The sequence below is a fragment of the Rutidosis leptorrhynchoides genome, chromosome 4 (genome assembly GCF_046630445.1).
Source record: "Rutidosis leptorrhynchoides isolate AG116_Rl617_1_P2 chromosome 4, CSIRO_AGI_Rlap_v1, whole genome shotgun sequence".
Classification (NCBI taxonomy): domain Eukaryota; kingdom Viridiplantae; phylum Streptophyta; class Magnoliopsida; order Asterales; family Asteraceae; genus Rutidosis; species Rutidosis leptorrhynchoides.
The window spans coordinates 407,995,914-408,002,590 of record NC_092336.1 but is presented as its reverse complement, the minus strand read 5'-3'; the positions used below and the strand labels follow the sequence as shown (position 1 = coordinate 408,002,590).

Here is a 6,677-nt window from a genome sequence, read left to right as displayed (position 1 = left end):
GAGGTGCGAACCTCGATTTGTTGGGGTGAAGTGGGTCAAAGAGAAATCGGGAGTACCGATTTGGTTTTATAGATGAATAGCAAGATTGATATGATTCGGGCTCATTTGAAAAAGGCTCAAGATGGACAAAAGGCGTATGCCGACAAATGAAGGCGACCGATTGAGTTTCAAGAAGGTGACATGGTGATGCTTAAAGTTTCGCCATGGAAAGGTGTTATTCGGTTTCGAAAACGGGGAAAGTTAGCTCCACGGTTTATTGGGCCATTTAAAATTTTAGCTCGTGTTGGTGAAGTTGCGTATCGTTTGGAATTACCCGAAGAGCTTGCGGGGATCCATAATACATTTCATGTTTCCCATCTCCGTAAGTGTCTTGCGGATGATTCTTCATGGGTGCCATTAGACGAGATTGAGCTAAACAATAAGTTAGAGTATGTTGAGGAACCGATTGCTATACTCGATGAGAAGATCAAAAGGTTGAGAAATAAAGAGGTGAGAACTTTTAAAGTTCAATGGCGTCGTAGTATAGGTTCCGAGTTTACTTGGGAGCCCGAAGAGTTTGTGTTGGTTTATCTTCCCTCTTGTCATGCGGCTTGGATCGCGAGGACGCGCTCCGATTCAAGTGGGGGAGAGTTGTAAGACCCGAATAATTATTACACAGTGGTGTAAATAGGGTACTTGAAGTGTGGGAAATATTGTGCAGTTAAACAGAGGTCAGAGCCTGTCCAGACCAGGGTACGCTCAGCGCACACTTAAGGGTGCACGTGGCGCACTACTACTATAGCCGGATTCTGTTTCTTTTAATTGATATTTTGGAAGGGCTTTTTGGTAAATTCACTTAGGGCCGAGTTAAGGGCCACAAGATCAGTGGATGGAGTGTCATAACTCCACTTTCAACCACCTTCATCTTTCTACTTCAAGTTTAGAGAGAGAAACCCATTTGAGAGAGAGAAAGCTCAAATCAAGGAGGAAGAAGTTGATTTCGGGCCAAACCGCGTGTGTTAAAGTTGTTTATCTAATCACTAGCTACGTTGTGATTGTGGTGGTAAGCTCTAACTTTGATTTCCTTATTTTAATTTGTTTAAGGGTTAGGGTTTGGGTTAGTGATGAACATAAAACCCATATTTGGTGATTTTGGGTGTTCTTGGGTAAGATTAGGTCATGAGGACCCAAGGATGACTAACCTAGCGTTTTGGAAATGTTAAATGGACTTATGAGTCATAATTGGTTAGTTAATTACTAACACACCTAGTTATTAAGCAAATGGGTGTTAACGGGGTTAGTGGATGACCCGAAATGGGTGTGTGACTTTAAAATGGTTAAATGGGTAATAATTGACCTAGTTGGGAAAGATGGGTATGAAATACCCTAATTGTGTATTAGTTAGTGTTGTTGGACATTAGTTACTAGCTTTTAGTGATATGTGATGGTCTTGACCTTAAATGGACGGTTTTGGTGAAAACGGGGCATTTAATGCATTTAAGACATTAAATGCACATGAGTGAATGGTTGGTGTTTAGTCCAACTAGTTTGTGTGTTGATTGAGTACTTATTGTATTAGGTACTTTGCCTTGAAGCATGCGGAAGTATAAAACATTCACCGAAGGCGTTAAGGTGAGTGGAGTAATTATGCATGTATGTATATAGTGTATTTATTTGTATGCTATGGTATGAACCACGGAGCCGGTAGTACCATGGTACGTGTGTTGTAGTGTGAACCACGGAGCCGGTAGCATCATGGTACGTGTGTTGTAGTGTGAACCACGGAGCCGATAGCACTATAGTACGAGTCGTTAAAGTGTGAACCACGGAGCCGGTAGCACTATAAAATGAGGTATGAACCACGGAACCGGTAGCACTATAAAATGAGGTGTGAACCACGGAGCCGGTGACACCAAATTGTGAACCACGGAGCCGGTAGCACTATAAAAGAGTATGACTCAAATGCGTAGTGACGTGAACCACGGAGCCGGTAGCGTCATAGTATTGCGTATGGTGTGAACCACGGAGCCGGTAGCACCATGACGCGAGAATGGTTAACCATATAGTTTGCGTATGTGTTGTTGTATAGCATAATATATTATTTCAGTGAATATGCTATTGATTATGCTAGTTGCGGTATTTGGAAATTATTAGCTTATACTCGGAGTTGGTATGCTAATTGTTATTACTAGCGATTATACGGTGTGTGTAAGTGTATGCAAATAGGTATATTATATGTGTATGTGTATAATTATTGCATTCACTAAGCGTTTTGCTTACCCTCTCGTTGCTTATCTTTTTATAGGCTCCGGCGTGGACAAGGGTAAGGGCGTTCGTTTGGATTAGTGATCCCGCTTTGTTTTGATAGGGGACGCTTTTGTACATATAGCTTTTGGAGTTTGACCGAGATTTGGGTAGTTTAACCCCCAAACACCATCCTCATAGTGTCGTTTGGAATTTAAACTAATGTGGTCGAAACTCATGTTTTGTATGAAACTCGTAATTCGGGTCGATGTGGGCCCCGTTTCGTAAAACTTATTTTATTATTTAATCGTGTGAGTTTTTCATATTATAACATGTTGTGAAAAGCGTTTCGTCTAAATATGTCGGGAAGTGGGTGATCTTTATTTGAATAATTGCAAATCCGGACAGAACCTGAATTGGCTTGTGCGCGCCGCGTACATAGAGGGGTTGCGCGCCGAGCACTCCTCTATATATATATATATATATATATATATATATATATATATATATATATATATATATATATATATATATATATATATATATATATTTCGCGTATTCGGTTAGATATTGGATTGGGTGGTTACAATTTGACTATATCCTTCATTATCCGGACAGTGTTATCTTTAAAGCAACTCTATACAAAAAAAGAACTTGATGAAATATTCACCAACAACAACAAAGCCAATCATAACTATAACTATTAGATATGATAATAATCATAGAGAAGAAATAACAAACATAACAGAGTTTCAGTGAAGCATTTATATAGCAGAGTCTCACCTTAATAAACACAAGTCACGAATTATGAAAAGTCAGAATCTAAATATTAATTTAGAAATGATGTGATCCGCCTCATCAAACACAAGAATCTTAATATAATTTGTGCCGAGTTTCTTAGCTGAAATCCATTTATTTACCGTACCAGTTGTGCCAATAACAACTTGTACTGTCACTGGTGCTCTCTTGAATACTAAAACATGATTCTCTCTATCTGCGGCACTGATGTTATTCCTGTAAACTTTCCCATCTTCTTCAGCACTTCCATATTCTGCAACATACAGCTGTCATAAGATAAAGACACCTTAAAAGACAAGATAAGTGCAGCTACAGAATGCACTTTTTCAATTTGATCATTGGTACTTTAAAAAACAACGCAATCAAGTAATAAATAATTAAACCATCTATCAGTAAATATTATATATATTCAATTATGATCATGGTCATAATATTCTCCAAATCATGTTCAAGCAGAGAATAATTTGAGATTAGATGTCAAAGGAGAAAAAAAGTAAATTTACCTTTAATAAGTCACCACTAATGACACAAGTTCCAAAAAATTGCTACCATGACTTGAACCCGTAAACTACAACAACAAAGCATCGTGATTCCAAAAACTCCATCGAACACGTGATTTGAGAAAACCGAAAAAACAAAAAAATAAAACCTCAGTTTACGAAGTTCAGTGTACCCTCAGAGGTTAAGATCCCAGCATCATTAGTAGACACAATCTCAACCATCTGTGCAGTAGCTGGTCTTATTACACATTCAATGGTCACAGCTACATAACACAATATATCCCAATAAACATGAGAAACTCAGAACAAAAATATCAAAATATTTAAAAGTCTGCAGACATCATTAGTTCGATAAAGTTCCGGTTTACGATCTTGAACCCATTCGACTAAAAGGAAAAATAATCAAATGATTTCAATATCATTATCTGAAGCAATGGTATGAACCCTTAATTCATTTTCAGATTAAATAAAAAGACAGCAAAATCGACATACATGATGTTCATGATGTAGAATACGAATAACAATGAAGAACCCTAATAGGATTGGAAAAAGCGACGATTATACATTACCCGTAACAAAAGCCTGATCTAATAATTTATCAAAATCGGTCGAAAAATTAGTTGGAAATAATAAAACGCTAAAATCAATTCCATATAATTTCGTCATAGAGCACTGATCATAAATTGAAATCATAAATACATTTACCGAGTATTAACGAACAATAAACTACATACCTGATAGATATAATCAAAATTAAAAGATTAAAGGATTCAAGGCTTACTTGTGGTAGAAGAAACAGGATAAAAAAATCGATCCATTCCCATTGTAACTATCGATCCATTCCTAGCGACTACTGCAAGGGGCTCACTTGATATCTTGCTGAGCCATGCCATAGATGTTAGAAACATCAACAGTTTCTTCTTTAGAATCTGTCTTATTAGCTGTTATCGTATTATAACGGGCCATAATGTGAACCTTACCAAGACTGTCCTGACCCGAACTCTACTATTGAAGTCCAACATTTATTTTGCCTTTGATTTTCTTATGTTGGTGTCACATTAATCATTGTAAACCTTTCTTTTACCTTTATTTCTAACATTTTGACTCCCTAAGTCGTCACTCACTGTATCCGTAGCATTATGACATGTCCCAGATGGATCAAAGTCCTCTTTCTTGAAAAAAAAATTATGGACCCGTCAACCTGCCATTTATATTTCTTCAATTCCTTATACCTGTTTCGTTTTGATCATCACAAACCTTTCTTTTACCTTTATCCATAACGTTTGAACCCAAATCATTGTTCACTGTATTCAAATTAGCATGACCTGAACCACATTCACCCCTTACATCTTTCTTCAAATACAAATCAACCGAAACACTAACTTCTTGATTAAATGAAATTGCCATTTTAAGCTCATTCAATTCTAAACCAGTTCAAATGCAGTATGAGACGAACAGCAACATATCCAAAAGATGAGCCAAAATGACAATTTTCTCCTATACCACATAAATAAGAAAATTATCATAAAACTGACATTAGATTGTATTCATTTTTTGACATGACAAATATATTTGACAATAGTAAGTCACTGGATCTATATGCATATTTAAACTTGGTCCAGGTAAAACTTAGTTTACCAAATTATTTTCATTACATAAAATTTCGTCATAGAGCACTGATCATAAATTGAAATCATAAATCCATTTACCGAGTATTAACGAAAATAACGAACAATAAAATACATACCTGATCGATATAATCAAAATCAAAATCAAAAGATTAAAGGATTCAAGGCTTACTTGTGGTAGGTGAAACAGGATAAAAAAATCGATCCATTCCCATTGTTACAAACCCTAATTTGTATAATAATCAAAATAAAAATCGATAATGCAAAGTCAGTTGTTTAATTTAGTGTAGAAACTAAATCAAGACAGTGATGATGGCAGTGATGATTGTCGGACCGATCGAACGCGCTGATGATATTTTCCTCAACCATTTAAGAAATCCAGTTGAATCTGTTAAGAAATCCGATTGAATCTGCAGCGTTGATGCATATTTGTCGATATGAATAACACAAACATAAAAAGCATAATCGCCGATGAAGAATTGAGCGAGGAAAACATCAGAGATTTAGAGATTTGGTTGATGATGAAGGCCCGATTGATAGTGCGATAACCCCTAATTTCACAAATTTGATTGAACCCCTAATTTCACAAATTTGTTCCGTGTAGTTTTTTAGTTTAGGGGTAGTTTAGATTTTTTAACTGATGAAAGTAAGACTTATCACGTGATTTAAGATGGGAGGTGATGGAGGGATGAGATTTAAGGATGATTTCTTAATGGATGGCTAGGATGTGCTTTGAAGTGGACTTATCATGCATTTAGCACTTTGTTATTTTACATATATATATATATATATATATATATATATATATATATATATATATATATATATATATATATATATATATATATACTTGTAAAACTCTCGAGATTTTTGGTCGCTTTAAATTTTAAGATTTGTAGTTCCATGTAAAACGCCATAACTTTATAACATGTGTTCAAACAACAAGGTTTGGTCAATTATATCATGCACTAAGTTGACCAATCCTCCCTAACTATTAAAGTAAAGCCTATATTAGCTAATACTTTAAAAAATCTCCTTTCAAATTAAATCATAACCCTTAAAAAGATGATCTAATGGCTAACATTTGTCTTAGCTTGGATTATTTTATCTTAGTTAAGACTAATTGTATTTATCTATTTTACCCTTAAAACTTCCCCTTAAATTAAACTTCTCCTTAAAACTTTACAGTTATTCTTATAACTTCCCCTTTTATCACGCTCAAATTTATATCCGCTCATCACTAATAAAAAAAATGGGCGGCCCTTTTCAATTGATTTAACCAACTTCATAATTGTGATCTTTTCAGATTTTTCCTACATAAGAAATCCGCCAGAAATCAGGACGGTAGAAAAAAGTGCTATTTCATCATCATACACACATAGATGTGTAGATTTGCTCAATCCGACGTTCAAACCAAATTACATAAGCAAAAAATCACGTCTTCTCTGTCTAAACCAAATTACATAAACAAAAGCCTACTGAAATCATTCTTCGAACCAAAAATCAGAGAAATCCATCGAATATGTAT

The 6,677-nt window shown here is 35.4% G+C and overlaps 1 long non-coding RNA gene across 1 annotated transcript; it reads right to left on the bottom strand.

The window, feature by feature from the left end:
- Positions 1-2,915: 2,915 nt before the first annotated feature.
- Positions 2,916-5,853, bottom strand: LOC139844137 (uncharacterized). The gene is made up of 3 exons (XR_011757835.1): positions 5,322-5,853; positions 3,525-5,018; positions 2,916-3,274 (listed from the first exon to the last, which is right to left on the bottom strand). It is a non-coding gene; the product is annotated as an uncharacterized lncRNA (long non-coding RNA).
- Between the last annotated feature and the right edge of the window lie 824 nt (positions 5,854-6,677).